Source organism: Eptatretus burgeri, chromosome 9 (assembly GCF_056783735.1).
Source record: "Eptatretus burgeri isolate ZD-2024b chromosome 9, Ebu_testis_v1, whole genome shotgun sequence".
Taxonomy (NCBI): domain Eukaryota; kingdom Metazoa; phylum Chordata; class Myxini; order Myxiniformes; family Myxinidae; genus Eptatretus; species Eptatretus burgeri.
The window spans coordinates 105201219-105209388 of record NC_140969.1 but is presented as its reverse complement, the minus strand read 5'-3'; the positions used below and the strand labels follow the sequence as shown (position 1 = coordinate 105209388).

General features: G+C 51.7%; 1 protein-coding gene across 13 annotated transcripts in view; it reads left to right on the top strand.

Annotated features, from left to right (window-relative positions):
* PIK3C3 (phosphatidylinositol 3-kinase catalytic subunit type 3) overlaps nucleotides 1–8170 on the top strand; it is a 199313-nt gene that overhangs the window by 23488 nt on the left and 167655 nt on the right. The gene's annotated exons all lie outside the window — the stretch shown is intronic.

Genomic DNA, 8170 nt, shown 5'->3' with positions numbered 1-8170 from the left:
ATCCTCCCGCACTTCTCAACACGTGCTGGTGAGACGAGGCGCCGAACCTTCCCGTCGATGCGTTGCTTCCCCGAGGAACCACCTCCACGAAGAGGTCGATGAGACGCGCCGAGCCGGGAACCAAAATGTAGAACAAAGAGCTCCACAAACCAAGAAGAAGAAGCCACCATTCGCAGATCGAGCCGAGCGACCGGCTTAACTTCCTTCCAAACAGGGCAGCTTGAAGCAAAAAGCTCTCCCGAGCCAAGCAGAAGCCGAAGCTCTCGGAACCGTCAAAGCAAAGAGCCTCCTCTCGAGCCAGGCCTCAGTCGAAGCTCACTGAGCCAGCCAAAGCAAAAAGCTTCCGAAGGCCTCAACCCTAACTCAAGCCAAACAGGACCCGAAGGTCTGCTGAACAACTACTCTCTGCCGAAGCAAAAAGCTTACGAACCAAGAACAAAGAAAGGATCTCGTCCTTATCCTTCTCCCACCCTTCCCTCACTCCCGGCGTGACTCATGACTCATGCCCTCGTGCTCCATCCCCCACTCAGCCACGGGTGGGAGGGAGTTGTTCACGTCATGAGTCACGGGATGGCAGGGTGGTTCTTCCTCTTCGTAGAAGAGGGGGTGGGATGTCTCCATTGTTCGTTCGCTAACTATTAAATCGATCCGCAGCGCATCTAAATCGATTTCTGAACATTTAAACAATGGAAAGTGAGCTATCTCGGGAACAAGCACTTATCGACATAGCTGACGAAAGGAACCTGTATGTTGTGTGCAATCAAATTCCCAAATTCGTAAAACTACCCACTCCCCTTTTTACAGACTCATCCCGAGTCGTCAAATTTTCGTGTGACCAGCATGTGTAAGTTTTCCCCTCGTACATTCTACCTTCGGATACCTGAGTGCGACATTTCTTTATACGTGTCCGAAAAATAAATAACCTAATGCGCTGCGTAACTCACTAAACAAACTCTCAGACTCATTCGGACAACTTGACTAAAATTGCCGGCGCTAAAACAAACATGCAGGTGGGGTTCCACGTATTTACAATTTTCACTCAACTTATCCATTACTTAACCATGGCCCAGGACTTGTGATCTGTGAAAGGGGAGAAGGTATAAGTCATTTCGAAGTTCATCGATGCAGGGGAATGGATGGAGATGGTCGCAAACCACAAATGAGCATGATGGATGCACAGGCTGCCTGCAGGGCAGTCCTTGCAAAACTGGATGGTCCTGGTGCACATCGTGATGGATGGACACGGGCAAACGCAAACAAGGGCTGGCAGGCATGGGGTCATGGCAGAGGCAGGCAAACTAGGCATGGCAATGCAAGCCCATGCAGAACAGGTGGCTGCAGCACAACAGGCCGGCAGGTGAAGCTGGCCGGCCTCCGGTGTGGTTCCATCAGGTCCGGAGGGAGTGCGGTGGTGCCGGCTGCTCTGAAGGCGGGCTCGGACCTAGGCTACTGTCTCTCACCACTCTATCGCCTTTTCCTGTCGCTGTCCATACCCACTCCCTTAATTTGCCACAAAACGCAACAAAATTTTGCCCCTCTTTATTTTTATTATTTTTGTTTCCCTTTTATAATTGTCTCCCTAACCCCCTTTATCGTCTTTGTCCAGCTGACCTAATCTGTCAACCTAGCCTACTCCCAACCCCAACGTTCCCTCTCTGGAGGGGAATAGGGAGAGACTAGCATCCTGTCTCGAGGCCCAACAAAGCCTCAGAATGGCCTCCTCAGAGTTCAGCGATCTACCAAGGTGGGTCCAGCGGCTTACAACAAGCAAGGGGATGGATGGTGCGAAGGGGTACATCTCCTAACTACCCTAACATTCATTAACCTGAAACTACCCCAGGGCTTTCCTGAAACGCCTCACACTTTAAAACTATCGGTTCTAAAAACCATGATTCCTGTCGTCTGTGTTGGTGTCCATTATAAATTTGGGCCTTGCCCTCAAATTTTCATACGTGCCATCGCACAATTTCCTGGCTGGGCAGCGTGGCTCAACTGGCAGGAACTCCCCCTCTGCCAAACTCTAACCATGGCACCGCCAGGCCCGCAGGCTGTCTCTGAGCCCAGCTGCTCCCTACAACGCGGGGGGTTGCCCTCTCTGGAATTGCCCCCCTCCGATGCCCACGTGGCGTGTTGATGCCCCAGGTCTCTTTCCGAGGGTCGCCCGTGCCCACTACACTGCCCCTGTGGCATTCTGGAGCTACGGGTCCCGTTTCCGACGGGTCGCCCGTGCCCACTACACTATCCCGGCCCCTCTTGGGCCCTTCGCCTACTCTGGCCGACTCGTCCGGTGCCCGGGGTGCCCACTAAACAAAACTCACCTTTCCACAGCCACGCTCCCAGCCGGTCAATGAACTCTTGCACCCCTCCAAACGGGTTTCGTGCCTTCTCTCGACACCAGCAACAAAACGACCTCCTGTTAGTAAATGTAACTACCCACTAACTAACATTAAACTGACCCCGGGGTCTCTTTGGTGGGAATTACTCCTCCCCCCAACCAGTCATTCGCACCATGCATACCACATTCGCTCCACTCACAAACTTGGGCCCGCTGTCCCACACACTTTCCATTTCACAACTCACACCAACACTCTCTACTACCATCCTTCTAACTAAATCCCCTGATTAACTCGTGCTCCCTCATCATCCCTTATTCTCATGCACGTTCCATTTACTCTACGTAGCTAAGCTAAGTCCCCTCTACCCATTTCCACGTCTGTCCATGTCTCCAAAATTCCAAAAAAATTCCCATTTCCTAAATCTGAACTAAAATCCCTCCAACTAATCCATTCCACGGGCTCCATGAGGTACAACCCATGTCCCCATGAAGCCGGTCTAACTAACTCTAACCCATCCTCCTAACTAGTAGTTCTGTGCCCCCCCATACAGGGGGTCTTCCCCCCTGCCTGGGGCTCGTGTCCACTCGAAGTGGCAAGGCTTGCCTTATTATTATTTTTTTTCCCTGCACACACCAGCGCGGCAATTCGCAACCTGCCCGTGACGTCATGGCAGCTGTTCGCGCACCTCGTCCCCTTGGACGGAAACATCCGGCAGGGATTCCCCTCCTGTCGGATTCCAACCATGCAGTCACAACGTCACCCTGCGCATCCAAAGCAAACCTCGTGTTTCGAGGGGTTCCCCACGCGAGCACATGTGCTCTGCTCGTCGGAGCTTCACACACACGCTCGCCTGGAAAACCCGTCCGTTCCAAATTCACAATCCAGCCTAGCTTCTGTCCGTCCCGCGGGATCGGCTTGTATCCACCGCGGACGTTTCTGGACCGGATTTCACTCGCGCAGGCGCGTACGTGGCGGCCTTGTGCGCTGCACGGCACGGACCCTGCGCGCGCTGCTGTGTAAACCCGGCACGGTGCTCAAAACAGCTACGGCCGCAACCCGGCTTTTGTCCCTCATCTGTCGCAGTTGTCGTCGCCATTCAACGCTCACACTCCTGCGTGCCACGACGCTCACACACCTCACCATTACACTAGGACATGCGGTTGCGGTCTCGCGCATGCTAACCGCCATCTCCCTCTCATACCGCCACCTCACACACACGATCTCTCTCATACATCGCCTTTCACTCACACACACCATACTACTCACACAATGCGTGCTTTCCAGCACTCATTTCGCCACACTCGTAACCACACACACCGGGACGACCATGCTGGGGATTTGCGCTTCCTCAAGTGCTCCCGGGGTCTCCATACCCCCCAAGCTCCGCGTGCACGCATTCACAGCACTCGCCCCCTCTACCTCGCAAGGCTCGACCGGACTAACCTTGTCGCGATCCGCCTCAAGGGGGAACATTTCCTCCCTTCGTTCCTGAAGGAGGCTATCCTGCTGCTTGCATCGGGTCCCAACACATTCCTCAAGCTCAACCCCATTGTCCCTCACTACCTCCATGTGTGTGTGTTCGTCCTTTGTGTCGTCCACTTCACCCCCTCTCTCCTCTATCTCCTGTGTCTCTGTTATTGCTATTTCCTGCGTTTCCGTCGTTGTCACCGCTACCTCCTTTATTATTTCCTTTTCTTCCTCGCTCCATTTTCCTTCCCATTTGAGTCGTTCTTCCTCTCTGAGCCTCTTTAGTTGTTCATTTTCTTTCCGGAGCTTTTCCATCTCCGTGGACTCAAATTTTGCCCTCTCCTCGAGTTGGTTAATTTCAAATTCATATAGTTTTTGTTTTCTCTCCCACTGTTCCTCATGCTTTTCAGTCTCCAATCTCATCATTTCTTTCAATTGGCTTACTTCCTTTTCCTGTTTCGTTCGTTGTTCTTTCACCATCTCCTCGTACTCCAACCTTGCTTTTTCTTTCAATTGGTCAACCTCAAATTCATGTTCTTTTTGTTTTCTATCCCACTGTCTCTCATGTTCTTCCTTCTCCAATCTCGTTATTTCCTTCAATTGGCTGATTTCTTTCTCCTGTCTCATTCCTTGTTCTTTGTGTTTTCTATTCCACTGTCTTTCTTGTTCCTCATTCTGCAATCTCGTTGTTTCCTTCAGTTGGCTGATTTCCTTCTCCTGTCTTATTCGTTCTTCTTTCATTACTCTTTCTTGCATCTCATTCTTTAATCTGGCCTTGGCTTCCAGTTGTTCGATCTGCACAGTGTGGTTCCTTAACGTTTCATTCTCTGCTGTTGTTCTTTCTTCCCTCAACATCCTCAGCTCGTTTTGTAATTCCCTCTCTCTGCTTTGGTGTTCCTGTAGCTCTGAAGCTTTTTTTTTCAATTCCTTTTTCATCTCCACACCTCTTTCCCATTCTTCCTTCCTCGTTTCATCTATTCTCTTGGCCACCTCCATAATTCTCGCCCACCCGGTTTGAATCGGTGGCTGGGAGCCCATGCCCCGTGTCGTGCCGTTCGTCGCACTATTAATAGCAGCCTGCTCCATGTTGCACGGAGGTGCGATCGCGCCACTATTGTGCGACTTCGAGTTCGTTTGTCGGCAAAGTTCGTGCTCAGTGTATGAGGGTGAGCTCCCCCACTGATTATAATTGGTGGTGGGGTTATAAAAAGAACCGTCCCGGGCCATGGATCCCACATCAAAACACATTTCTAATCCACCCTGCACCCGTTCGCCTTGAACCGCCATCTTGCTTAGGCCTAGGTCACATTTGCCACGGCGGCTGTGGGGTCTCCAAAATCTACAGCCACTAGCAATTATACGGCGGCCGCAGTATTTCCACGGTCACACAATGTAGCAGTCACATATGTTTTTATTTTTCGGGGAGCCGCACGGCGTATTTAGGCCTATCACAGTTGCCACGGCGGCCGTGGGGTCTCCAAAATCTACGGCCACTAGCAATTATACGGCGGCCGCAGTATTTCCACGGTCACACAATGTAGCAGTCACATATGTTTTTATTTTTCGGGGAGCCGCACGGCGTATTTATAAATTGTGGAGACCGAAAACGTGGGGTTGCCGTACGGTCTTTGATTTGATGTCGCAGGGTGACCTTAGGGCGTTCCTGCGGCGACCATAGAATGTTCAAGGCAGACGCAAGGTGCCCGCAAGGCGACCGCAGGGGGGCCCTAAGGCGAACGTGCTGCCAGACGGACGGTAACGAATGGGTTAATTTTTTTTTTTTTTACCAGTTTTTTTTTCGGCTTGTCGAATTGCTACGGCGAACGTAGAAATGAAAAAAGTTATAACTCCGCGTTATAATTCCACGGCGACCTTATGGCCTGTAAAATATAGCCATATGGCGTAGGGCCACCCTGAGGCCACCTCAAAACCTCTGCGGCCGCCGCACGTTTCTGTCAATTCAGAGGGCGTACGGCCGCCGTATCCTCGCCGTAGAGCAAATGTGACTTAGGCCTTATCGGAATAAATTTTAAAGCCCGCAATTTAATGGGAACCGAGAGTCGCTCCACACACCCTTGATCCGGTTCCCGTTAATTTAGTTTGGAGGGGAATGAATCTGTATCCCACTCCTGACACCAGTGTTGTAGAATTCCCGCGCGTCGGCGTTCGAACGACCGTGTCTAACCAATAGCGGTCGCTTCGCCCACCGAACGGACAATCCAGTCGTGACTTTCTGAAACAACGCCAGAAACCAGTCACGGGTGGGTTTTTAATCCCACCACGGCCCAGTCCGTATTCTACCCGCGCGAAATAGGGTCAATCGCCGAATATCGATATACCTAAGTACCCATGCGGGTAACCTACCGAGGGACCGTACCACGGCGAAGGCCTGCTTGGACACGAACCGCTTAAGCGGTCCGTTCCGTTCTGGGATAACCAAGCGGGTATTATCGCCAGACCTCGCCGGACCCGATTCTATTTATCGGTTATTTAAAAACCAACTATATTCCGAGTGCAAGATGGGGCAGTTCAATGAGGGAATGGACGCAACGAACAGGTTTACATTCACACAAGGACATTTATTATAATAAAGCACATATGCAATTAAACAAGGCAAAACACGTATGCAATTATACAAGCAACAAAAGCATGACAAAAGAACTACAACTGTCTACTTATTATGTACAGTCACTTGCACTTAACAGCAGTTCCTACTTATTAGACTGGCCCACGGACACACGTACACACACACACACACCCAAGAAATGGTGGCAGAGGCCATTAATAACGAGCTCCAGCTCGGAGGACAGGTGAGCTGAAACCCAGAACCTATCTCGAACCTCTCCACCTTGTGTGGTCTTCAAGTTGTTCGGACCCGGGCTCCAGCGAGAGTGAGCTGGATCCAATCGCCGAGCCGCGATCCTTCACGAGCTCCCGCGAATCCTCCCGCACTTCTCAACACGTGCTGGTGAGACGAGGGACCGATCCTTCCCGTCGATGCGTCGCTTCCCCGAGGAACCACCTCCCGCGCTTCTCAACACGTGCTGGTGAGACGAGGCGCCGAACCTTCCTGTCGATGTGTCGCTTCCCCGAGGAACCACCTCCCGCGCTTCTCAACACGTGCTGGTGAGACGAGGCGCCAATCCTTCCCGTCGATGTGTCGCTTCCCCGAAGAACCACCTCCACGAAGAGGTCGATGAGTCGCACCAAGCCAGGAACCAAAATGGAGAACAAAGAGCTCCACGAACCAAGAAGAAGAAGCCACCAATCGCAGCTCGAGCCGAGCGACCGGCTTAACTTCCTTCCAAACAGGGCAGCTTGAAGCAAAAAGCTCTCCCGAGCCAAGCAGAAGCGGAAGCTTTCGGAACCGTCAAAGCAAAGAGCCTCCTCTCCAGCCAGGCCGCAGCCGAAGCTCACTGAGCCAGCCGAAGCAAAAAGCTTCCAAAGGCCTCAACCCTAAACCAAGCCAAACAGGACCCGAAGGTCTGCTGAACGACTATTCTCTGCCGAAGCAAAAAGCTTACTAACCAAGAACAAAGAAAGGATCTCGTCCTTATCCTTCTCCCGCCCTTCCCCCACTCCCGGCGTGACTCATGACTCATGCCCTCGTGCTCCATCCCCCGCTCAGCCACGGGAGGGAGTTGTTGACATCATGAGTCACAGGACGGCAGGGTGGTTCTTCCTCTTTGTAGAAGAGGGGGACGGATGTCTCCATTGTTCGTTCGCTAACTATTAAATCAATCCGCAGCGCATCTAATCGATTTCTGAACATTTAAACAATGGAAGGTGAGCTATCTTGCGAACAAGCACTTATCGACATAGCTGACTTAAGGAACCTGAATGTTGTGTGCAATCGAATTCCCAAATTCGTAACAATATATATTGTGGCGCCGAGTTTCGGTGGTGAGCACAGCCACTAGGTGGAGCAGTAGAGTCGGCTCTACCAAACACCCGGAATTTATAAGTCGTCACCCCGGATAACTCCGGAGCCGACAGGTCCCTTATCGTAACGAAGATCGCCAATTGGTCGACCACGTGGGATAGGGTCGATTGCCAATTTCAATTTCCCTAAATACACACGTCGTCCAAACTACCGGGGAAATTCACCCTCGGCAGGATCTGCGCGATGCGGGCCGGATCTGAGCTGTACCCCGAGCGGCGAGTACCAGATTCCTGCCGGGCCCATTGCACGATTACGGCAGCAATGAGGCCTCCTAGTTCCCATTCGCAGCTTGGCAAACCAATGATAGAAACACAGAAACGAGCTGATACATTCAACAACAGGGGTATTTATTTACAATAATAATTGGCAAAAACCGGGAAGGGAGACAAAGAGCAGATTACAACCGAATATGAAATGTAAATAA